This window comes from Peromyscus eremicus, chromosome 13, assembly GCF_949786415.1.
Source record: "Peromyscus eremicus chromosome 13, PerEre_H2_v1, whole genome shotgun sequence".
NCBI lineage: Eukaryota > Metazoa > Chordata > Mammalia > Rodentia > Cricetidae > Peromyscus > Peromyscus eremicus.
In genome coordinates, this window is record NC_081429.1 from 33746032 (window position 1) to 33772582 (window position 26551).

The following is a 26551-nucleotide window of genomic DNA, read 5'->3' on the forward strand; positions in this document are numbered from 1 at the left end:
CACACATACCTGGTGTTCTGAAGGAACCAAGAAGCTTGGAATAAAGACTCAGACTGAATGTGAGATGGGGTTAGAAGAGGCTCTGCAATGCCCCCTTCTTCCCTGAGTACACTGGTGAGCCTCATAGAGTGAGGAGCTGAACAGTCAGCTAGGTGATCCCACTACAGGGGATGGAGCAGATCCCGGATCAGTGTTTCCTTTGGTAGAAATGGCATAGATGTTCAGTTCCTCATGGAGTAGGTTGCCTAGCAATTTCCTTTCCAGCTGCTTCCAGGTGTCCAGAAGGCACCAGGGCTCCAGGGCTTCTTCCTGCCCTCTAAGATGGTTACACCACTTTGCTACCAGTTTGCAGTATTTCCAGCATCGCAGAAAAGAGTTGCTGCATGATGAAGATTCCTGGCAATGAGAAACAGAGCATTGGAGATGCTTCAAAAGCTGATCACTGGCAGGTAGAGGGGACGGGAGAAGTACATATGTATGGTGCAGGTCATGTCCACACCAAGTTCAATGCTCAGTTACTTCTTTTCTTGATTCCATACTGAGTCCATGTCTGGGGAGGTTTGTCAAACAACCAACTCCCTAACATTTACTAAGAAATAAAAAACAAACTTCAAAGCAACAAGTGACCATTATCCAAATTCTATAGCCCTACTGGAGAAGGACTTAAAATGAAAAGCTACAGTCCTTAACTTCTTCTCTTTCCTGTCAGCTGCTGCTGTCAGCACAGAAGACTTTCTGCTTGTTTCCCTATTAATGTTTTAGAAGCTAAACAGAGTGTTGCATCTTGGAAACACAGAAGACAGAAATCTTAGTGAGTCATTGTCTAGCTCTTTTCAAGGTATCACTAAGTGCTGCCTAAGAGAACCCTTCTGGTGTAAAATGTACTGTCTAGGATTCTGTCCAGATGTTATTAGGGTGCTTCAAGAAGACATCAAGTGGTCCCTTGAGTGAGCCATCTTATCGACCTTCACTTGGCCATTTGGCTCGACTGCACATCAGATGCAGTTGTTAGAACCAGAACCAGTGGGTCACTCTTCTTTTCAGGGGAGACTACATCCTAGAAATCTCCATAATTCCTATTTTAAACTGAAGCCAGAAAATATAGTTTCTGAAACTAATCAGTCAGCAGAACACCTGTCATCCAACTGTGTGCCATGTATACATAATTTCAAGAAACATTGGCCATCTAGGACTTAAAATTTTAGGGATTTGGGCAACACCCAATGCAGAACAGATGACTTTCATGGTTTCTTTATGCATTTGCACAAATTAAAATAGAAGTCCTCACTTGGTTTGCTTGAACCTCTTTCTTCAATTAGCTCTATACGCAGCAAAGGGCAGACAGTAATTTTCAGAAAGCAGTCCAGCTTCCTCTGCATGTTGTTACCTTTGTGTGTGAATGTCACTGTGACAGGGAAAATGCCTGGATTAAAAGTTGATTGCGCTCTATCAGCTCCTCCTAGCAACAGGTTTTGTAAACAAATCTGCAAAATCATGAAAAATCTTTTCATGCAGTAATTTTCATTTTGTATACAAGAACAGTAGGTATAAGCTTCCCAAAGGTACATCTTACACCCAAACATTGAATAAGTGATTCTTCTTGCCTATAGTGTGTGTGTGTGTGTGTGTGTGTGTGTGTGTGTGTGTGTGTGTGTGCACTCAAGCAGGGGTGTGTGTGCTTATGGGAGTTAGAGGTTCTGGGGATCCAAACTCCAGTTCTCATACTTGTATGGCATCTGAACTATCTTTCCAGCTTCTGGCCCATTATCTTAAAAAAAAAATTCCTTGCCGGGCGGTGGTGGCACATACCTTTAATCCCAGCACTTGGGAGGCAGAACCAGGCGGATATTTGTGAGTTTGAGGCCAGCCTGGTCTACAGAGCAAGATCCAGGAAAGGCACAAAGCTACACAGAGAAACCCTGTCTCAAAAAAACAAAAAACCAAAAGATTCCATTTACAATATTTTAATTTCATAGTTGAATAACCTTTAAAGAAATTATTCATTTCACAGAAAAATTTTTCACAGTCTCCAGGAAATCAATGAAGTCAATCGGGTTTAGGAGGTTGGGTAGGAGACAGCATAGCTCAGGTCTACTAACCCTAGACGAATATTCTACTTTCCTTGCTATTTCCTCTAAATAGCATTTGAGAATAAGACGTTTGTTTCTTCGAGATTACTCAGGGGAAAAGTATAAACTACATTTTTCCTTCCCTCACTTGGTCTAGATAATCTCCTCTTTTGTTTACGTGTCTATTAAAATATTCCTTAGAACTATAATTACTGTGATGGCAAGATGGCAAAGTAAGTAAAACCACTCGCTCCCAAGCCTGAGGACCTCAGTCCGATCTCTGGGATCCACATGATGGAAGGAGAGAACTGACTCCTCGAAGTTGTCCCCTAACCTCCATACACACACCACTGTGGCACTTACACACCCACACATACATACACACAACAGATAAACGGAAGTATATAAAAATGTAATTGGCTAAAGAAACTAAAGTTTCATTTATTAGAAGAGGATTAATTTGGCAGCCAGTGTCTGTTTATGAGGCAACCAACTGCCAAGTGGAAGAAAATCAGTCTGTTGCTTGTAGGCAATTCCAGTTCTACTGAGAACCTGCCATAGCTAACTGAAGGGTTTTTAATGGAGTCTGTTATAGAGACTGTTTGGTCATTTTGCTACCAGTGTGGTAGAAGGTCAAGATTGATAGACAGACTGGTTGCCCAATGAGTTGTTCATTTGCTCATTCATGAGTCCACCAGCACAGTGGTGCTTCATCCCTGACAGGTGTGAGGAATGACGGGAACTGCCTCACCAAGTAGGTGATGCCCTGCATTCGGGAACTGCAGGTTGCTGGGAAAGTGAATGAGTCCACAAATGAGAAGAAAGAGTAACAAAGACCCTGAAGGAAAATGTTGCAGGCCAACATTCCATCTGGGCAGTTAGATGAGGAAAACTCCCAGTTGTGACCTGACAGATGAGCAGCTCGGAGGCAGAGGAGATAACCATACGTGCGACGGAGGTAGGAGCGAGGCTGGCTCACCTGGGCACCGAGGGACATTGTGTGTTAGAGCCTACAGGAGGTGGGAGATACAGCCGCAGCTGGGAAGGTGACCACAGGTCTCCTGGGTGTGCTGACAGTGTCACACAGCCATAAGACTCTTCTCCGAGCTTGTATCAAGCCTGTCACTCAGGGAAGAGAGACTGAAGGAGATGCGGAAGATCTGGCTTCGGTCACTGCTGGTTCTTGATCTTTCCCCTCTCACAGCATGGCTTATCTTTTGCCTTGTCCAGGGCTGAAGGTGAACCTTAACAACCTTGCTCCTTCCTATGTGTTACCTGTTTCTGGAGATAGTGTGATCACCTGTGGTGATAAAGGATGTCTAACAGGTCTGTAGCTCTGGCTCTAGTATGCCAGGCAGCCTGGAGAAGGGGTGGGCATTTGCTGAGATTTGGGGATCAGTGGCGAGCATGGAAAAGAGCTCTCAGCAGAAAGAGCATAAAGGCAGATCTGTACCTTGTATCTTTTCTGCTCTCTTTCCTTCCCTTGTTTCCTTCCTCTTCCCTGTTACCTCCTTCCTGCTTCTCTCTCTGTCCCTCTCTTTCAGAAACGGAAACCACACGAAGAAGATCACAAACTGTAAAGATTCAGTTAAGTCATAGCCAAAGCAGTATCCATGTTGTCTTTATGCAAGATGGAAAATAAAATGTTGCTAGCACATGGACGTCTGCAGTCTGCCCCCCACCCCCATTTGATCTCCTCTGTCCCTGCTAGAGATGACCATGATCCTATTATGATATCCTGTTAAGGGATTACACTGCATATATGTATATATATATATGTGTGTGTGTGTGTGTGTGTGTGTGTGTATATGTACTATATATGTAGTTTATATAGCATACTAGAGCCAGAGCTACAGACCTGTTAGACATCCTTTATCACCACAGGTGATCACACTATCTCCAGAAACATATATATAAACTATAGCATGCCTTGCCTATACCCCTCTTTCTTTGCAGTTTTAACACCTAGTTACATATAGTACTGAAACTCCTATAAAGGGAATATGACAGAATATATTGTTTAGTCTCAGTTACTTTAGTTAAGCTTATATCATTAAAGGACATTTTGAAATTAATTAAAAATTTAAAAACATATGAATATAAGATAATACAAAGAATGCACATTGCCCTTTGCCAAGATTTATCAATTAAAAAATTGTCTCTGGCTAGAGAGATGCCTCAGTAGTTAAGAGCACTGGCTGCTCTTCAGAGGACCCGGGTTCAATTCCCAGTACCCACATGGCAGCTCACAACTGTCTGTAACTCCAGTTCCAGGGAATCTGGCACCCTCACACAGGCATACATGTAGGCAAAACACCACATAAAAATAGATATTTTTTAAAAAAAATTGTCTCACTTGTTTTATTATTTATGTGCCCTCTCCCTACATATACATAATTATTCTCATACACATTTAGTGTGTATTTCCAAAGAATAGAGATATTCTCATATAACCACAATATAGCTATCAACTTCATAAAATTACATGGATACAATATAATCTACTGTTAGAGTCCAATTTTGTAATTTGACTTAATGATCCCTTACCATATAAGGAATCTTTTCCTGTAAAGAGTCCTCTGAATATAGGACCCCATTTAGGGTCAGAGGTATTCTGTTGTCATTTCTTTCTAGCTTCCTTTTTTCTGGAATTTTTCCTTATTTTTTTATGCCTTAAAAAATCACATTATTGATTTTAGGATAGAAAACATTCTCTCTTCTTTTTAAATAGGATATAACTCAGTTTGTCACCCATATTGCATGTCTTATTGAATTGAAGAAAACTCATCAGTAGATCTACAAATTTATTCTCAGCTATACCTGATGTCAGAATGGTGACCTGGAAGAAATACGAGGTCTTTGAGGGATTGCAAACCCAAGCCCACAAAAATGATAGTAATCACAGTCCTAAGGCTTCAGTGTTAAATATCTGTTCTGAAAAGAAGCGAAACTCCCAGTGCCTGAAACCATTGAACTGGCACAGGGGCGTTAGGATGTACAGTTAATTGGAAAATGAGCAGTGGTGCATAAACCTCAGAGACGCTAATAGTCAGGATGCTCATGTGAGACTTTTAAAAATACTTCTAATCAAATGGACTCAAATCCTTTTGGTTAAAGCCTTTCTCTCAATTACTGGTTCCCTTTCTATGCAAACCAACGAAATTCATGTTATTTACTTGGCTCCCATCAGGATAGCCTTTCTCCTGTCTGAGAGTGATCGTCTTTGTTGATACTTCACTTTGAAGTTGGTACAGGGTTGCACTACACGACCAGTTTTACGATAATAACCCCACATTTGAGCCAAAAGAATTCCAAGAACTAAGTTCGTTCCAGGAAGTGGTTTCAACCTCCATTCTTCCCTGTTCAAATTCTGTATTAATCTGTAACTCACTGCTCTGAGAAAATAGAGGTGTGTGCACTTCATATGCATTTCCCAGTTGTCTGGAAACCTAGCCTTCCTCCTAATTCTGTCCCATAGATGCAGGCGGTGGGATTGTAGATACAGTTCTTTCTTTCTGGACTTGATACGTCTCATCAAGGAACTGACCGCTAACCATTGAAGGCAGAGGCTGGCCCTATACTAGGTAGCCCTCTCTAACAAAGGGGACTGTTATAGTATTTTAATGACACATGAAAAAATTCTGACTCAATGATAACCTAGAATTTCGAGTACCTGTAGAAATTGTCAATTGCTGGAAAGAGATGATACATATCGCTTTGGGACAGTAGTTTTTGCATAAAGACCATGATGCTAAGATAGCAGATAGATAGGATTTCCATGTCCAGATGACCTAGGCAGAGAAGAATGAGATGTATGTAGGCTCCAAACAATACCGCTATACAAAGGTGTCAGGTTTCGAGAAAGTAAATTTTGGGGAATTAAGAAATGTAGTGAGCAGGGTGCAATAAGAGGACATATAAAATTCATGAGCATGAAAGCAACGGAGGAATCCAAGACACCATAATTAAAGCTCAAAGAACCTCAGTCCTTCTGAAAGAGAATATAGGACTTAACACACATAGTCTGTGGGTAACGCCAGAGAATGCACGGAGCTAGTCAAGGAGCTGAGAAGGGAACCCAAACACCAGCGAGCGATTCCCTGTTTTCTGGGTCAAAATGCTAGGGGGGCTCCAGAGGGCGGTGTGGAGGAGAGGCGAACGCACCTGCAGCCCCTGCTAAGGAAATGGACAGAAACAAACCGAAGCAGTAATTTGTAAATATGACTGCGGCAAGGATCGCAATAGAGTTTTTAATCCAGGATGAGAAAGGAATTGAAATCAAAACCCAGGAAGGTAAGCTTAAGAAAATGAAAGCCTCACTTTGCAGAACTGGTTAGTTTTGGAAAGTCTGTGGAGCTCTTTAAAGGAGAAAGTAGAAAAACAACACGGGAAAGTTAACTTCAGTAAATAACTAGCATGCTAGATTTGGGTTAGATACGTGATTAAAGTGCATCAGGCCATGAAGAGGAGGATTTGGCAAAAAGTTCAGGAAAATTACTTGGAGTTCAGAAAACAAATATTTGGGGTATAAAAGGAGACCCAAGAACAGAGGCAGCTTTGAGAAAGCCATTTGAAAGGAGTCGGGATGGAGCATTTGTCCTGACATTGAATTAAAAGAAAGAAAGAAAGAAGGAAAGAAAGAAAGAAAGAAAGAAAGAAAGAAAGAAAGAAAGAAAGAAAGAAAGAAAAAGGAAAAAGGAAGGTTCTTTAGAACATAGATATGAACAGGGAGACACATCTGTGGGATGTCAGAATGCTTTCTGTCTTCCCTCTATTTCCTCCTCCCTCCTTCCCTCCCTCCTCATCTCCCTCTTTCTCTTCCTTTCTTCTACACAGTCAAGGATGGCTTTAGACTTCAGAGCTTCGTGCTTCCATTTCGAGTGCTGGAATTACATATCTCACCATGCCTAGTATGTGTGGTGCTGGAAATCATATCGAAGGCTTCGTGCATTCCAGGAGGATTCTCTACCAACAGCTCTATGTTCCCAGCCCTCATTCTCTCCTTCCAATGTCCCAGGGAACATGTGTTGTTTCCACCTCTGTTTAGATGCTGTCTGCCTGTAGCTGCCTCTGATGGTGACCGTCATGGGAACAACCAATTGTCACAGAGAGCAGTGGGACAGCAGATATCAGAGGCTGTTTGGGTTGAAAGGGAACTTACATGTTATTGAGTTCAACCCTGTAGGAGGCAACGGAGGTCTTTGTGCACACAGATAAGCACTAGCGGTTCTCAACCATCCTAACGCTGTGACCCCTTAGTACAGTTTCTCATGTTGTGGTGACCCCCAGCCATAAAATTATTTTGGCTGCTACTTCATGACTGTAATTTTGGTACTGTTATGAATCGTAAGGTAAATGTTTTGGGAGACGGAGGTTTGCCAAAGGGGCTGCGACCCACAGGTTGAGAGCCACCCCCCTAGGGGACCCTGGAGTAGTAAGCACACAGGGTTGTTCCTTCAAGGGAAGAAATGCGATACCTGTTAACTGCCCAGAAGGCTGGAGTGGAAGTGCTTCCTAGCCTGGGGACCTTTGTGCTTATGTGACTAAAGATTTTTCCAACACTGGATCCTCCCTGAGACCCTTATCATAAGCTTGGTTTTCTCAGCTAATCTGTAGAACCTATCATGGACTTTACAAAAAGTTTCGATGTAGTCAGGTCTGATGTGTATTTAGCTTACTTTATTCCTTAAGGAGATATATGTATACTTCGTTGTGCATGCAAGATTGAGTTAATTATCACCAGAATAGTTTTTGCAAAATTGTGTTGTGCTTAAATACGCCTACAATAGATTACTCGGGGTCTGAACGCAGAAGTTCGAACCAACACCAGCTACTGAGTTGTGTTGAGCCCAACTGCCTTCTTGCCTCCCTCATCTTGACTCTCTGCAGCCATTTAAGGTGGCAGAGACCCCTCTGCAAGCAACCCTACCGTTTACAGATGACAAAAGAGACCAGAAATGGGTGTGGTCTATGGAAGATTTTTCAACTGGAGAATGCCTATCAGCTAGTCTCACCTTTTAAAAGTGCCAATGGCCATTTCTGGGGGCATGCCTTCCTGTGGATAATTTAATTTTGGGGAGGAGTCTGCTTTCCTTTCTGTGAAGTTAAAGAAAGACAGTTATCCTAAATTTGGTCACTAGTCTCTTTCTCTGAAAACCTGGGTTCTGATGAAGCGAAGACTAGCCGAAATTTAGTAGCCGCCATCTGTCACGTCAATGGAACCTGGTATGGAGCAGATGGCTCTTCCTGTTACTGAGACTTCATATTTCCTTGGTTTTTACTCATTTCTACATTAGGTTTTAAGGCTCTTTTTTGCATTTGATGATTTTTATTTCCATTTTAAATAATATTTTTTTTATTCTTTGACAGTGTCATGCAGGTACACAATGTATGGCCTCATCTCCTCCCAGCCTCTTAATTTATTTAATTTTAAATATTTGTATTTTTTGAGATTAGAATAAAATTACATCATTTCGCCTCTTTCCCATTTCCTCCCCATCTCTTCTCATGTTCCCCTTATTTGCCCTCTAATTCATAGCTTCTATTTCTTTAGTAATTGTTACACACTCACACACACACACACACACACACACACACACACACTTAAATCTATAAATACTACCTGCTCAGTCTGGCTCATCATACTATTAAGGAAGAAGCAAATCTGTGAAACAATGAGTGCTGTATGTATAGGAAAGGATTATCTGATGGAAAACCCATAATTTTCTGATGGGTTACTATCAACCAAAGAGTTAGTCTCTCCCTGCTTCTATCTATCTATCTATCTATCTATCTATCTATCTATCTATCTATCTATCTATCTACCTACCCATCATTTGTGTGTGTGTGTGTGTGTGTGTGTGTGTGTGTGTGTGTGTGTGTGTGTGTAGAAGGTAGCCATGGCTTTGTCAGATAGAAGGCATCTCTTTCATTTATTCCAGTAGAATGTGGAACTTTCCATGTGAAATGTTCAAAGGAGATGGGGGAACAAGGGAGAAGATGTTGGGCTCCCTAACAAAGGGAGCTTGTATCTTGGATTAATACAGTGTATTGAGACATAGCAACCTTTGCTAGAGTTTCAAAGAGTCTGAAGGTCACAACACGAAGTGGTTTACCTAGGCTATCCCAGAAAATACTACTCTGGGTAAATGTGGCCCAGAGAGATGATGTAGCCCACGATGTCCAACCTTTTGACTCTGTGGCATTGTCATCCACAAATTTGTTAGGCCTCGTTCATAGCTATCCTGGCACTCAAGTAATCTGCCCTCTTCAGGTTTGATATGCCAGATGCAGTCCATGGAGTCTCCACTCTCTCACAGGGCATGGACAGCTGTGATAAGTCTTATATGACCTGATGCTTAGTGCCTGTTTCACAATGCTGTATCTCCACATAAAAGCCAACAGCCCAGACAATAACAAAACAAACTTTGTTCTTTGGGTTTGAAGCTTGGAATGTAAGGGGCAGAATTTAGCTTTTGGATGTTTACTATAGTGTCTGATGATAGCCCTTGCTGAGGAGGTGTGATGTGTTCTTTTCTTTTAAAGAATGAAGGATGGAGTGGAAGTTGGCTGTGGCAATAGCACCTGAGTGCAAAACAAAAGTCCTTGTCAGTAGGAAACTATTCTCTCATGAAGGTGTAGCAGAAATTCTTATGTTCTTCTATCAGGTAAATAGAGTGTGTGACAAGGTAGCAGAAGGACACAGTTCACATCTTGGGGCATTTCATTACCTTCAGACACAAGTGGTCATCCAGACCCTTCTCTACAAGAATAATGTGACATGACTTTCCAATCTCTTTACAATGGGCTGTCAGAGACACGGGGGACCATGAATGAGCAGACAATACAATACCTGAAGAGTTAGAAACTTAGAAATTTAATAATATCCTTCAATGAGAAGCCAGGAAGTCACACGTCTTCTTCCCCATTTAGGAGATCTGAATGACTTTCTGGTCTTGTCTAAGAAGCCACAGGTTGAAAGAATGATGTAACAGTCTTGAGTGTGGAATGGTGAATTCTGGATAGATGTTTCAGCCACATTAAGATACAGATAAGAATGTTTCTAAGAACCAGAGGAACACTGGACAGATTGAAGGATTTTAATGCATTGGGGCCAGAATTATAGACTGCTTTGGATCTTGTAGTTATGTTTTTTTAAATTCTTATTTTTATTCTAAGATACATTGCATCCTTACCATAACTTTCCCCACCTCCACTCCTCCCAGTCACCCCTCTTCTAGATCAACTCCTCCTCTGTTTCCCTTAAAAAAAAGAGCATGCCTCCCAGGGATATCAACCAAACATGGCACAACAAATTATAATAAGCTTTTTGCCTGTGCTTGGGACCCTTTTCCTCCTACTGGGTTGGCATGTAATTATGTTTATTGGTGTCATATGATACCTCAAGTTCAAAAACAAGTTCTTTCCCCAAATGATCATTTAAAAAAAATATTAGGACATGTGTGCCATCGATCACCACAATGCTTTTCCATCTCTGGTGTTCTCTGGGATTTACTTTGCACTCTACACTACTATGGGTGCTGTTCTGAGTGGTCATGCTCCTGGAGGGGTGGGTAGGGGGCTGTTTGAGGTTAAGTCACAAGACCAATGTTGTCACAAGACTCTGGGCAGCTTGTTAGCCCCTTCTACCAGGTGAAGATATGGCAAGACAGTGTCACTAGAAGTGATTCTTATTTGACATTGAATCTGCCAACACTAAGAAACAAATGGCTCATGTTTATATGACACAGAGTTTATAGTAATTTGTTACAGCAGTCTCCACCAACCAAGAAAGTATCTATCTGTCTATCTATCTATCTATCTATCTATCTATCTATCTATCTATCATCTACCTACCTACCTATCTATAATCTATCTATCTATCTATCATCTACCTACCTACCTATCTATAATCTATCTATCTATCTATCTATCTATCTATCTATCTATCTATCTATCTTTCTTTCTATCTATCTTTCTTTCTATCTATCTATCTATCTATCTATCTATCTATCCATCCATCCATCCATCCATCTATCTATCTATCTACCTGCCTACCTATCTATCTGCTAGCTCTTTCTTTGTATATGTGTGTACATATGGATATTATCTATATAAGTCAGTTAAGGTTAGCATTACGTGGCTCTATCTTGTTTTCAAGCTGTTTCATTGAACTGTGCTGTGTGTCACACAGCACTGGGAAGCAGCTGATACAGCCAATCCTCCCCACCGTGTGTGTGTGTGTGTGTGTGTGTGTGTGTGTGTGTGTGTGTGTGTGTGGTGTGGTGTGTTCCAAGTGCAAACTGAAAATCTTATGCCATATTGCTGTATGCCCTCAAGGGCTAAAAGAAAAGAGGAAACAAAGTGTTTGTGAAGACACGAATCACCTGGTTCTCTCATAACTAGTGCTGAGAGTATACATTTGAATAAACACCTTACAGAATTCTAGAATCCATTCAAGCGAGGTATGTGCCTCCTCTGTTCTGCTTTCTAGGGATAAACCCATAGCAATCTATATGCAAGTTCCTTAAAAGACACATCCCAAAGATTTCGTGGTAGAAAACTGGAATACAAAACAAGCACCAATGAAAGAAGAGAGAGAGCCGGGTGGTGGTGGCGCACACCTTTAATCCCAGCACTCGGGAGGCAGAGGCAGGCGGATCTCTGTGAGTTCGAGGCCAGCCTGGTCTACAAAGTGAGTTCAAGGACAGGCTCCAAAACTACAAAGAAACCCTGTCTTGAAAAAGAAAAGAAAAGAAAAGAAAAGAAAAGAAAGAAAGAAAGAAAGAAAGAAAGAAAGAAAGAAAGAAGAGTGAATCAATTCATATGATGAAATGGCCCACAGCACTGAGAATTAACTACAAGTATATAAAACGACATGAGTGACTTTCACAATGTTTTTAGTGTGCACAGTGGGTACAAGGCTCTGTGTATAAAGTTCATAAGCAGGTGAAATAATTGATTGGGTGAGAGAGATTGGGGTAGAAACTTCCTTGGGATGGCATGGAGATCCTGAAAGGGGAAATGAGGGGGCCTCCAGGGTTGCTCTCATTCTTACTGATTTCTGCTTACAGAAAGATATCCACTTTGGGAAAATCCATTGACTTGTATGAAAGTTAGGTAAACTATTCTGTATGCACCTTTCATTATTTACCAAATTAAAAAAAAACCAATACTAGTACCTCTGAAATTAGGTCAAGGTGGCAACAGGTATGCTTTCAGAAAATGACATCATTTAGACATGCATATGTGGCATAATCTTGGTTACAGATGAATGTTTTAAAGTTTTCTTTTAATTAAGACTTTAGTGAAAAGAAGTTTTAGATGTATAACAAAATTAAGGGGTAGGGACAACTTCTCATATACTTCTGCACATGTACCCTCCATAATCAATAGCCCCCACTAGAGTGGGATGTAGGTTACTCAGACATGCTGCTGTCACTCCAAGGCCATAGTTTACTTCAAGACACACTTAGAGTAAGTTCTGTGGGTTTAGGGAGCTATGTAATGGCATCTATTCACTACGATACCACCATATGGCAGGATTTATTTGTGCCTAAAAATTCCCTGTATTCTATTTATCTCTTTTTTTTTCTTCCTAGCCCCTTGGAATCGCTGGATATTTTAAGTACATTCATACTTTTGCCTTTTCCCATAGTTATGGCACTGGCAGCTTTTTTCAGATAGGATCTTTTCACTTAGTAATTGTTTTCTCTTTTTATGGCTTCATATATCATTTCTTTTAGTGTTGAGTAATACTATAGACATACTATATTTCATCAATTCACCTACTGAAGGCCTTCTTGTTTTTTAAAAAAATTATTGTTATTATTATTATTACTATTACTACTACTACTAGTAGTAGTAGTAGTGTGTGTGTGTGTGTGTGTGTGTGTATGAGTGCCTATATGTGTGTGTGTGTGTGTGTGTGTGTGTGTGTGTGTGTGTGTGTGTGTGTCATATGTTTGCCTAGTGCCATTGCAGGACAGAAGTGAGTGTCAGTGGTTCAGAGTGCGTACTGTTCTTGTGGAGGACCAGAGTTTGGTTACCAGAACCCAGGTCAGAGAGCTCACAACAATGCCTATTACTCCAGCTCCAGGGAATTGGACAACCTCTTCTGGCATCTGTGAGCATTGCACTCACAGGTACTACACACCAACACATAGAAGCACACACACACACACACACACACACACACACACACTTTAATATGAAATAAGTGTTCGAAACAAAAGATCTTACTGGAAAATGGAGTTCGATAACATCTGTGTCAACCTTCACAAAGCTGAAAGGCTGGCAAAGCCCTCCAGCTTCATCAAGCCCCTTTCTTTTACTATCCAAAGAAGCTTGGGATGTTCTATTAAGTCACGCTTGGTCTGAAAGTGTTCTGGGCAAAGCTGAGACTAGACTTGGCATTCTAGACCCTCGCAGTCACGTGTTCACAGTACCACACTACATCTGTTTTCTTACTTGAGTTCTTCAGTTCCTGGGTACCGAGTCTTGAGACTGTGGACTTGGTTATGACTTCTCTTGGCCTCGATTCCTAGTATGTGAAGTATGCTAACTGTGCATTTGAAATTAACTAGCCACTAAGATCTGTTGACAATGTACTCCCAAAATAGCCTTGTGCAATAGAATTAATGCTGTGTAAAATTTTCAGTCCTTTAAGGAATGCTTCCCTGCAAACTCTGGAAAACAGTCTCCTTAAAAAATTCCAACTCAGTCATCAGCATTCCAGCTCGGAGAATTCTTTATCTGCTGGTGTTTTCATAGGGCATGAATTAAAATGCACGTAACAACTGTGATTTTCCCACACCATTGAGTGGGAACTTAACAAAGTTGGCCTGAGAATAACGATAGAACATAATCTAAGCATAATTTTTCCATGGCAATGTCTAGCAACTGTTTAAGGTGCTACATGTGTAAATTAATTAGATGCGTCCACCCAACAGGGAGTCTTCATTCATACCTATAGACAAAGGATAAAGAAATCACTATTTTGAAAATAAAAACTTAAGATGAGATTATGTCGTGAGGGAAATGAGAGGAGCTAGAAATCAGTAACTGAAGAATGAGGATCACAATGAGTAAGCGACGAAGGCAAGGAAAATAGTTCCTGTTCTTTGATCGTGAGCTGGAGTTTCTCTGTCCTGTTCTTAGTTCCCAATTGTAGAGTCTAGGATCTCTAATGGACTCACATGAGCTCATTGTAGTGCGCATGCTCTGTGCCTCTGCACTGGACCCACAAGACTATGTCTGTGATGGCAAAAGACAGACAGCATCTCCTCTCCTGTGTTGTCCATCTCCAGATCATTGGGGGACACGTCCCTTCTACATATCCACAACAGTAGCTGCTGGGGAATCCGAGGCTTAGTGGGTGACGTGGGTATTTGTGAACTCCATAGCTTATTGCTATTGTCACCTAGAGTTGGTGGCAATAGAAGGGATTCTCAGAAAGGTGTTATCACAAAGACAACGGGTGCAAACTGCAGTTGTTTCTTTCTAGGGAAGGGGGATAGTTTTAGACTAGCTTCTCTTATCTCTGGGCTTGACTAGAAAAGCCAGGAAAAGCCCCCTCCTTCTCAAATCTTGCCAAACACTGGAGGGAAAGGTAGTGGCTTATCTGGAAAGAGATCTATAACACTCTTTACTGCTTCTTTCCTCTCCTTCTAGAAAGATCTTACACAAATGCAAGTGAGTGCATAAATACATAGACATAACTGTATCTGTGCACATACATGTTCATCTCCCTATATCTCTACTTGATTTTTTCTTTTTTTTTCTTTTTTTTTGATTTTTTCTTGTTTCTGTAAATATGATTGAAGTATCATTCCCTTTCTCTCTCTCTGTCTCTTTCTCTCTGTCTCTGTCTCTCTCTGTCTCTCTCTCTCTCTCCCTTCCTTCCTTCCTTCTGTCTTTCCATCCTCTCTTCCTTCCTTCCTTCATTCTTCCCCCCACCCCATTCTTTTTTTTTATAGTGCTGGGAATCAAACCTAAGGTTTTATGCATATATATGTACATATATACTATGCATGTATACACATAATATATGTAAACACATGCCGTACTTCTTAATATTATAAGCGTATTCAAAACAGTACATATAAATCCAATTCCCATCCCTAGCTGATTCCTGGCATCCTGCTGTACAGAAGCATAATAATTCTTTTGTGCAAATATTTGTGTTTCTAATTTGGGGTATGTATAGATCTACTTAGAAGACCATATTTGTGCTTGGTGGGCTAAATAATTGGATACCTAAAATTTTGATTGTCACAACTGAATTATCTTCTAGAAATATTGTACCATTTAGCATATTCACCAGCAACCTGTGTCAGTGACATCATCAGACACATTACATTTTAATCAAACCTTTACACATTACAATGCTTCTTTTTCAACTAAAATGAATCTCATCACTCTGATTTGCATGTATTAACCATGGGTGAATAGAACAAAGCTCCTTTCATATATTTATCAGCTACTTATATTTCATTGATAGTGCTTGCTCACTTTCCTATTGGGTTGGTCACTTTTTTCTGACTGATGTGCTAAAATTTTCTTTGTATGATGGGAAATCCTGTCTGCTTCTGCTTATCATTTGTCCTCAGTGTTCTTTACCTGGATATTTATATCTATGTATGCATGTGCATTTGCTTTTCTCATTGGTATTTTACTCTTTTTCTTATGTCTTCTGGATTTTCTGGAAGCTTTTTAAGATGAGAAAAAAATTAAAACTGGATTTAAGTGTAATTCAGTTGTATTTGTTTCTCGGGATTTTAAACCTTGCGTGTTGGCTTCTGTAATCAATGCCAATATTATTTCCTTATGATAAATTTCCAGAAGTAGCCCACCACAGAGATACAGAAGGAAAGCAATTACCTCTTTCTGGGGATGCTGCTAGAACCAAGTAAGGCAAGATTATACCCTACCCTCCATCAGAGCTGACTTCTCTGTGCTGTCAAGGATACACTTGGGCTAGAAGTCAAGTCCTTGTTAAGGAGGGACCAGAGAAGATGCTGTCTAAACTAGAACAAAGTTTTATGTGATTCTCTCAAAGAAGGATGGTTTGTTCAGAGATGAGAAACAAAAGGGAACAGTGTCTTTACTCAAGGTGGTAGAAGCTCCTGTCATACTTGGTTTATATTATAGGAAAATGTACTGTACAGTGACTAGACTATGCAGTCTGATTTATTACTATAGGCTGAGCACATAGCTCAGTTGGTAGAGTACCCTGTCCAGCACTCGCAAAGCCCTGAGTAAGCTCCCCAGCACAAAATAAACCTGGTATTCATTCATGCCTGTCACCTTGGTTGTTGAGAGGGAGAGGCAGAACAATCAGAAGTTCATAGCCATTCTTGTCTACATAGGAAGTTTAAGGGTAGCCTGAACTGCATGAGACACTGTATCAAATAAAAAGATATTAATATAAAAATTTTTAATGTGTCTGATTACCCATAGGCAATGCGCTTTACTTGTCCACACCACAGAAATTTATTATGGAAGTTAAAATCTATATCATAACTATAGCAACTACAGGGATCCTTTTCATCTTAAAAGATCAATAGAATGGATTCAGCCCCCATTATAACCGACCTGTCAGATTCACGTCTGTGTTGGGGTCATGAGTGCTGAGAAGAAACCCCGTGTGGTTGAGACCTAAGAGATTTTGCTTTGTCCCCTCCTTGTCTTTCTTTGCTGACTTAAGCAGACTCTTCCTAAATAAATCATCCACTTGAAGACATACACTTTTGACTGTACAAGATGGCACCCATTGTAGTCTCAACAGTGAGGAAAGGGACAAAGCAAGGAGGTTATGAGTTTGAGGCCAACCTTGGTTACATGGCAAGAACCTGTAAAAGAATGAGAATGAGAGGTGGAGGGAGAGGGGGAAGGTAGAGGAAAATAGAAAAAAAACAAAAAAAGAAAAGCAAAAAAGCAGACTTGTGATTCTTAACCAATGCAAACCAAAGACAGAAACAGGAACAACCGGAAGTGGTTGTTCACCAATGGTATGTCAGAGCACATGTCCTGCCTACTTCCAGTTTGACTTGTACACATTCTTACATATTTTCAAAGATTAATTGCCTACAACAGAGATATCCTTCTAGGTGGCTGTAATGGAGAGGTGACTTCTGTCAGGGGCTCACTGATGAACTTAGCCACGTTAGGTGAAGCCATGGGGAGACATGAGGTGCTATATGAAGGGAGGGAAGGGAGAAGGAGAAGTTTTCCAGAGGATATAAACCAGCTTTAGAGGCATGTGTGGGAATTATTGTACTGTGTGGTGGGATAGGCTATGGGGAGAGAAGTTCCAACAGACCCACCCTCTCCACCTTAGTTTGAGTTTCTATTGTTGTGCATAAACACCATGACCATGGAAACTCTTACGAAGGAAAACATTTAGTTGGGGCTGGCTTATGGGTCTGAAGTTTAGTCCATTATTGTCATGGCAGGAAGCATGGCCACATGCAGGCAGACATGGTGCTGGAGAGGTAGTTGAGAGTTCTACATCTGGATTGATGGGCAGCAGGAAGAGACAGAGAGCCACTGGGCCTGGCTTGAGCTTCTGAAACCTCAAAGCCCATCCCTAGTGACATACTTTCTCTAAAAAGGCCACTCCCTGTAAGTCTGTGGGGGGTGTTTTCATTCAAACCACCACATCCCCAAAGTCTTCTTTTGCTTCTTTAGTAGGAAAGGCAGAGAACAAATTGTGAAAACATGAGCTGGCTAGATGGCATTGTGGGTAAAGGCACTTGGTCACAAACATGATGACCTTTGTTTGATCCTAGGACCCATGTGTGTAAACAGAGGCTTTTCTCTGTCCTGCCTCCTCCTGCAGCCACTTCCCAAATTATCACACAGAGGCTTATATTAATTATAAATGTTTGGCCATTAGCTCAGACTTGTTACTAACTAACTCTTACACTAAATTAACCCATAATCCTTATCTATGTTTAGCCACATGGCTCATGGCTTGTTATATCATTTTCTACATGTCCTGCCTGCGTGGTGGCTGGCTGGTGTCTCCTGACTCTGCCCTTCCTCTCTCTGTGTCTTCATTTGGCTTTTCTGCCCAGCCTTATTCTGCCTGGCTATGGGCCAGATCAGCTTTTATTATCAACCAATGATAGCAACATACATTTGCAGCATACAGAAGGGTCCTCCCCCAGCACATGTGGTAGAGAGAAAGATCAGACTCCCACAAGTTGTCCTCTGACCTCCACATGGCATGTACACACACACACACACACACACACACACACACACACACACACACACAATTAAAAAATTAAAGAAAAAGCCAAAGGGACAGATTGTGAAGGGGAGATAGCCATGTTCCAGGGATTCCAAGTTGCCTGGGTAGGGCATGTTGGCTCTTCTCTCTCACCTTCTCTCCATCTTTTCAGTATTATCTCTGGTCCTCAGTTTTACAAATCATCCATTAGTTCTAATCCTTTGGCTTGTGTGTCCTTTCTATCTCACTTTCTTCAATATCTATTAAATAATAGCCTTATATAATTCTTTCTTTTGCTATATATTGGTCCAACTTTATTTTTCTCATCCTCAACCTCCTCAAATAAGGAAACATAAATAAAGTTAATTCTGACTTGGCTATTCTTCTATTGGCCTCTTTGCATGGGAGAGATTTGTTTTGCCCTGGAGATGGGGTCTTATTAGGCCATCTAGACTGACCTTCAACTCACAGTCTTCCTGCCTCAACCTCCTAAGTGCCAGGGCTGCAGTCATTTACCACCACATGCAGCTAGATAGACCTCTTAATCAAAACTTGCAGCTGGGTCAGAGGCTCCAGTACTCATCTTCGTCAGAGGACAGCTTAGTGGTTCCAACTCTACACCCAGCTGAATCGGCAACTAGCCATTCTTTCTTCTGGTCCCGTTCTAGCTTTGTGATGCTGAGCTCACAGCTGGATTCCTCTTTGACTTATTCCTGAGCTCTACCTATTAGGTAAGTTGGCGGTCATATATCCAAGTTCTTTTCATATTCCCTTACTCCCAAATCTTGACTGGGATGCTGCACCTAGCTCCCCAGATCTCGTAGGACAAGAGGCTACTTCCTTCTAGCAGAGTGGGAGGGATGATTGCTCCTGATTCCAACTGGGATGGGTAGCAGGATGCTATCTATTTTCATTCTTTGTAGAAAGCAGGTTGTCAGTCCAGTGGCAGCTCTTCTCCCTCATCCATTGTCCAGTTCTAGTTCTCAGGGCATTTACTGAGCTTTCTCAACCCCCTGCTGCTAATCCATTTGTTCCAGGTCATATCACAAGGCACCACAATGTTGATTTGTATGTGCTCTTGAGGTCATGTTTTTTCCTTTGAATTAGTAACCTGCATGGGCGAGGTGTATGCGCGCGCGCACGAGCACGCACACACACACACACACACACACACACACACACACACACACACAGAGAGAGAGAGAGAAAAGTTCCTCTTGTTTTATCTAAAGTCTGAGTAAAATGAGCAACTCAAAGCATTTTCCTTTTATCCAGTGAGACTAGCTATTTTCCCCCATAGAATACTTTACCCATGTGCTGTTAAGATCAGATAGGGCAAACTGGTCATTTTTTGTGGAGGTGACAGATTTGAGATGTAGGTAAGAGTCTGAGAAGTGAGGTAATAGAGAGGGTGATTTGATGAGTGTTAAACTCTAAATCCTTAATGTTTCTTCCAGGTGTTAACTGAGACAGCAGGTACTTTAGAAACAAATTACTTTTGTAAGAGTCCGCCTTTACCAATGACGTAGTCCAATATCAATCTTTGGTAGTACCAAAGAACACGTAGTCCCAATAAAGCCAGTTGGCCACCTTGATTCATTTCTGTTACAGTAACAGTGATTTAAAATAACTGTCCATTTGGCCATACGCTGCATTCTTTCATAAAGTCAGTTGAGTACAAGTTAGCCATAAGAAGGGCATAGTCTACTGCTCTATTAAAAATGTTGCTAGAGAACAAACTGCCAGCTAGTAGACCACAGAAGAATTGTTTCCATCTTTTTATTCCTAACTGATAGAACTTGAGACAAGGATCTCAGACATTTTTATTTGTTTAGGGCAGTCTTTTTTTTTTTTAAAAAAACATGGACTTCAAGGAAGTAAAACGTATTGTTTAAGTTTCTCAACTTTTAGCAAATTTGGGTCTAGAACCCAGTTCTCCTGCTCTCCTGCTTTGAGCCCCAGAGATCTTCTGCTTTTATCTGTGTGTTCTCTGGTTTCATCTCAGGAGAACGAAGGCAACCTTCCAGAAGATGAGGGCCATTGTCAACTCTGGCTACACATCAGAATTACCATGGCATCTTGGGAAAAAAATACATCTGAGTCCTAACACTTACTGATTCTCATTTCAAATTCTCTCAGGTGAACTATGTGCAAGGCTAGTATTCTTTTTTTTTTCTTTTTGGTATGAAACTTTATTGTACATAAAAGAATATGGCTGCTAATGAGTGGAGATGACTCAGGACATAATGGAACTGCTGGGAACATGGCTAACTCTTTGGAAAATGAACAGGTTTAAATTGCCGGGAGCCTTATGCCACTCTGACTGATTGGTCAGTCAAACAGAAGGACTTGTGCCAAACACCAGAGGGCATTTGGGCATCAAGTGACTGCCCTGTGAGTCCACATGCCTCACCTATTAGATCTAGGGCTTCATGGATGGTACATCAGAAACAAGCAAAGGGACTTCCCAAGGTGGTCCAGGATGGTCTGGAGTCATGGCAACACCACTGTACTCAAGACATCTCATCAGAGGATTTCCACACTATACATGACCTCTGAGCCGCCACAGTTGAGTGAAATACAAAACATTACGTCACAGGCTGGGGGAAGAGAAGGCAGCTGGAGTCGTGGCATCTTCCAATCCTCGTTGTTCCATGGGGAGGATGGGGAAGGCTAGACCCAGCCTCTCCTCTCAGCATACAACGAATTACTTTGATTGACGTTAAATCGAAATAGACTAAAAACCAAACACTGCTCTACGCTGGGGGGAGGGAAGTGGAGAAAGAACGAGCCCTTGAAGCAGGAAGAGATAGCTGGGGAAGGGTCCTGCTGGCCACTGGCACTGTTCTTAGCTTTGGTGGCTGCAGGAAGGTCCGCGCTTTCTCCTCCCTCCCCTGTGTATTTGCCGGGAAATTTCGCCACCTGTCCGCTCCACCATCCTGGCTTTCCTCGAAGTTTTTCCTGCCATCTCCTTTCTTGTTGGGCTTTTTCTCGTGCCTTGTTCTCTCTTCCTTGTCATTTTCCTTTCGTGCATTTCTTTGGCTTCTCTCTCTCTCTGTCTCTCTCTCTGTCTCTCTCTCTGTCTCTCTCTCTCTCTCTCTCTCTCTCTCTCTCTCTCTCTCTCTCTCTCTCTCTCTCCTCTCTCCTTTTAATTTCCAGCTCAGCGAACAGTTCCATGGTCTGTAGCCTGCCTGGAACTGCTTGGAACAGTGCGGGATCATCTCCCTCGACACTTGTAGGCTTCCCTCCCTTCTTTACTTGTTTTCCCTGCTCTTTAACAGTGGGTGCCACGTTTTCTTTTTCTGCCTCAATCACGTCCTGATTTAGTGGCAACTTCTAAGCTTTGTCCCCAGCTTCAAAAGCCTTTTATGTTTTGTCAGCATTATCTCCATTTTTGTCCAGATGAACCAACATTTTTGTCAGGATGCAGCTGCAGAAACCTCTTTTTTTTATTTCATCATCTGTCACTTCAGGATCTGTCTGAAGAACCTCAGATGGCTTCAGATTAAAGCCAGAGGAATCAGGACGAGTCGATCACTTCGTCTGATTAGCTGTGGACGTTGGAACTGAATCTCTCTTCTCCAATTGTTTCACCTTGTTGTGGTCAGAAGGTCCTAAATCCTCCTCCGTGCTGCCTCTGCCCCTGCCCAAAGCTATGCTTTTTCCTGGAGCCACCGTTTCCCTGGCCAGCCACCATGTGACCTCAAGGCTAGTATTCTTAAAAACTGCTTCTCACACGATGGCAATTTGTGGCTGGAGTTTAAAAACCTCTGATATTACTGGTAATTCTGATATTCTGTGCATCTCTTTTTTTCAGTTCTTAAATCTTACTGGCAGAGACCACAGTCATTCTTAGTGAACTTTGCACCCTTACATTCCCCAATTATTGTTTAAAAATAAATTTTTCTTAAAAAAATTTTTTTTTGGGACAAGGTATTTCCATGTAGCACTGGCTGTCCTAGAACTCTCTATGTTGACCAGGCTGGCCTCAAACTCTCAGAGATCCACCTGCTTCTGCCTCCTGAACTTTGGGATTAAAGGAATATGCCACTATGCCTAGTCACTCATTACATTTAACGTTTTAACTACTTCAAAAATAAAGTGAATAAAAGTTTACAAGATCATCTGTGGGTGCTGGGGTGACTCTAGGTCAGTAAAGTGTTTTCCTAGCAAGCGTGAAAATTTGAGTTCAGTCCCTCGGTTCAATCCCATATTTTAAAAATTGTCAAGTGTGGAGCATGTGCTTGTCACGGAAGCACTGGGGAGGTGGGAGAGGTGGCCCCTAGGGCTCACTGACTGCCCCAGCCTGCTTGACAAATTCAGGTCAACAGGAGACACTATCTCACAAAACAAGGTGGGTGGTACCTGAAGAATGAGAATGGGAGGTTGACTTCTGGCTCCCACATGCACTGGAATGCATATGCACACACACACACACACACACACACACACACACACACACACACACACTCATACACTAAATCTACGACTCTACCATCCAGCATTAAAGAATGGAACACATATGCACACACACACACACACACACACACACACACACACACACACACACATTCATACACTAGATCTATGACTCTACCATCCAGCATTAAAGAACGATTCTGCATCCCTCTTTACTATTACCAACTGAAGTGAAACTCCAGATGAAGTTGAAACACACCTTTGGGGCTCCTGTTTGGTTTTGGGGTTTTCTCTGTCCTGACGAAAGGACACGGACAGTCATTTTCCTGTGTTCCACACCACTGTCCTTTCCTAAGAACCCAGAGACTAGACTACAATGATGAAAATGACTTTGAGCTACAAGGATCTCTAGGTCTTTGCAGTGAAGGATGCTGCCACTGTGAGACTGAGCACACCAGCTGGCTGAGGAGTGTAGACATCCCATCCACATTTCAGTAGGAGAAAAGTGGCTTAGTGAGAAGTTGGAGGAGGTCAGCTTTCACGCTCACAAAATGACTTGGGAATCACAGACCACAGACATGCATGTAGGAATGCAAAAATCCAAGGGCTGAAGCTATGTGGAACTGTTATTTTTCTTGGCTAAGACCGATCATTTTCTTCTTTCTCCCCCTAAATTGGGGTTTTAAAATGTTGTTGCTACCACTTATTTCTCTTGGCATGTCCAATGACTGAGTTTCTTTGTTCCCACTGCCTTTTCCGTGGACCCTCTTCAGCTCCCTCTCTTGAGTAAATAATCTAGCTTTTCTGTGGCTTGTGGGGCAGCTTAGCACTCCCTCCTCAGATAATTTTCCCCTTAGGCTCTGGGGTTCTGCCGACCATGCTCTTAGCGCACGTGCATTCCTTCTTTCGTCTCTGAAATGAAGAGTGTTTGGTTTTATTGTCGTGCAGTGGACAACTGTCTTTTCCCTGTCTGCTCCCCTAAGCATCTCAAGCTGGACTTCTGTTCTGATTTCACACTCTGTCCTTTTGCAGCCAGCTCGGGCCTCCGCCAAATGTACCAATTCCCTGCACTAACCCCGGTGTGGGGTATGTCTCTGCTGAAGCATGAAGTCCCATGCTTTTGTTTTTGTCGTTAAAAACAAACACATAAATAAACAACCCCAAACGACAACAGCCAAAGGTCTCAGTTTTTATTCTACTTTTAAAATTTTTCTATCATTGTGGCCCTTACCACCCCAAATCCACGTGGTTACAAGTAATTTCTTCCGCCTAAGTTTCTCTGTTCGTTGCTTGCTGCATACTCCACAGTTGTTGAATCAATTGTTTTTTTGAGGTGGGGAGGAAGAACAGGTCTGGAGAGATCCCTTGTTCTTCTACAATTAGATATGTCTTTTTTATAGGTTAAGATCAAATACAATGAAACACACGAAGAAGAGGAAGGGGACCATGGGTGTCCCCGCTCCATCCACTTGAGAAACTGTGACCTGGAAAACACAGGGTCAGGCAAACTATTCTGAGGAGGGGTCCGCTTTCTTTTCAAAGCCTTCTGGGTTTTAACATTAGAGCTTCTCCCTGTGATCTGTAGTCTGGAGGTCGTGGCTGTGTGTTGAACGGGGAGGAAGCGAACCTGCTTTGTAGGGGAAGGGGCATCTGTTTTCCTAATGGCTAAGAAGTGCTCACTACCTAGGAGGTGAGGGGAGAGCAGAGCTCCGCCCACCCAGGCAGCTTCTCCCCATCTGCAAGGGCAAGATAGCTTTTAGCTAATGGGATGAGATTATGAGTGGAGTCCCTGGCTCTTCCCATGTGTGTCTGCCTCACCACCAGTCCTGAAACATAACCCAGGATGCTAAATTGGGTTTATGCTTAATGAGCCTGGCCGCATCATGGGCTCCAGCAGAGGGACGTGGTGGCAGGGATTGGGGATCGTGGCCATATTGCTTTATGCTCTTCAATCTTACTTTAAATTCCAACTTTCAAAATAGCTTACAAATGCCGTATAGTCATTAATGCTGTTTTCCTTTTAAAAATTTCCATTGCATACTAATGAGCAGCTTAATGCTAACAGAAGCTGTGTCTCCACGCGAGCTAAAGTTTGCCATATGCCGAACTCCTGTTTCACACAAGCTCTAAGTCTGCAGAATGCAAAGTTGCCACAAATATCCAAGTGCAGAGTTGGGTCCCGTATACAAGCATGTGAGTGAAGAATTTGGCTCATGCATATACTCTTGGAAAAAAATTTTCCCATAGTTTTCTTTTCTCTAAGGTATTGAATGGGCCAATACGTGTCCTCATGTTTCAAACATTTCAGCCCCCTTGAAACGTTCTGATTGCTTCTCGCACTGACTAGAATTGCACAATGCTGTGTTCCAAATGCTATCTCTTTCGCTGGCTTCATATAATTCCAGGACAAATTCTCTGCTTCATCCACCATGCCCTCATGTATACAGCTTCTATTTTTACTCTGCCTCTTCTTTTGTTTTCCTTCTACCATTTCACCCAACATGTTTTGAATTTGCGTCGTTGTTTATATTTGAGACAATCATACTTGAAACCAACAATACTTATTTTATTTAAAAAATATTTGTCTTGATGCAATTCCCAAGTTTGGGACCTGGCACATCACACTCAATAGAAAGAATGCAAGCCTTGGGACGAGGCAAGAAACCCCTGACACAGTCAGGAGAGGCAATGTGTTGTTGTCATCCTCTGGAATCACTATTTCTATTTTATTGTCTTCTACACTTGACAGCAACAGAAATATAAGTGTAGAGTTTCAGCAGTAAATGCTAAACACTCTTATGTAAATGAGGGTATCTGAAAAAGGATGTGGGTGCTCTTGGCCTTTGATGACTTCATTTCATCTCATTTGACACAATCATCATGTAAGACGCCATCTCAGGCTTTGGAGATGACAGACATGTGTGAGTATTCTAAAGTACAACATCAGGTATTTATTGGTAAATTAACAGAGTGCTTTACTTAGAAAATCGGAAGATCTAGACTCTAGGCCTACCCTGTAAGCGTCAAAGGAATCATATCCATTTGTAGAATTGAGATGTTCAGTAAACTTGGCTTCATCTTGCTGACAAAGTACAATCAGGCGTGCTAAGTTTCTCTGGTGCAGCTTGGCTTTCTGGGGAAAATCCAGTTTCATGATTCTGCTTTCGGCTGAGATTCTCTGGAAGTGTCATTAATTTATGACATGAAGACAGAAAGCCTATTAATTCATCTACTTCAATTAGCTTCTGCTTCTGGCTTATTCCTGCTTGTCCCAGCTGCTTAAAACCAGTTTTCTTAACTTCAGAGCATCAGTTTTGGGAGTTCTAAATTCTCAGCCCTGATTCCTTGAATACCTGTTAGGAAAGCCCATCTCTACCACTATGGCTCTGTCCACGGCAGGCCCTGTACCTGGCATTTACTGCTAACAAGCCAGTTTTTTCTGTCCTGACTCAGCAGCTAGGTTCCTGAAACAGATCGATGCTCCGTTCTCTACCCTGTTCTGATAGGTTCGGAATTAGAGTTTTACTCTGGCTCTTTGCTTATCATGGGTTACCACAAGGCAAATCTGAAACAAAGATGTGGGTATGTGAGTTAATTAGAAAGATGATTTCAGGAAGGTGGGACGGAACTTGCAAAGGGACTCAGGGAAGGAGGCATGTTAATGATGGAGGTTACTACTGTGGGAAATGGATACAGTGTCTGGAGGACCCTCTGAGAGGCTGTGGAGAAAACACTTAGGAGGTATGAAGGCAGGAATATTTCTTTACCTACCAGTTATCTCTTATGCTTTGAGATTTGCCCCTAACTAGACACTAACTCTAGATTT

At 41.9% G+C, this 26551-nt stretch overlaps 1 pseudogene; it reads right to left on the bottom strand.

Moving 5' to 3' along the window:
- Window positions 1-144: 144 nt before the first annotated feature.
- On the bottom strand, window positions 145-25156 carry LOC131923663 (dnaJ homolog subfamily C member 8-like; annotated as a pseudogene).
- Window positions 25157-26551: the final 1395 nt, after the last annotated feature.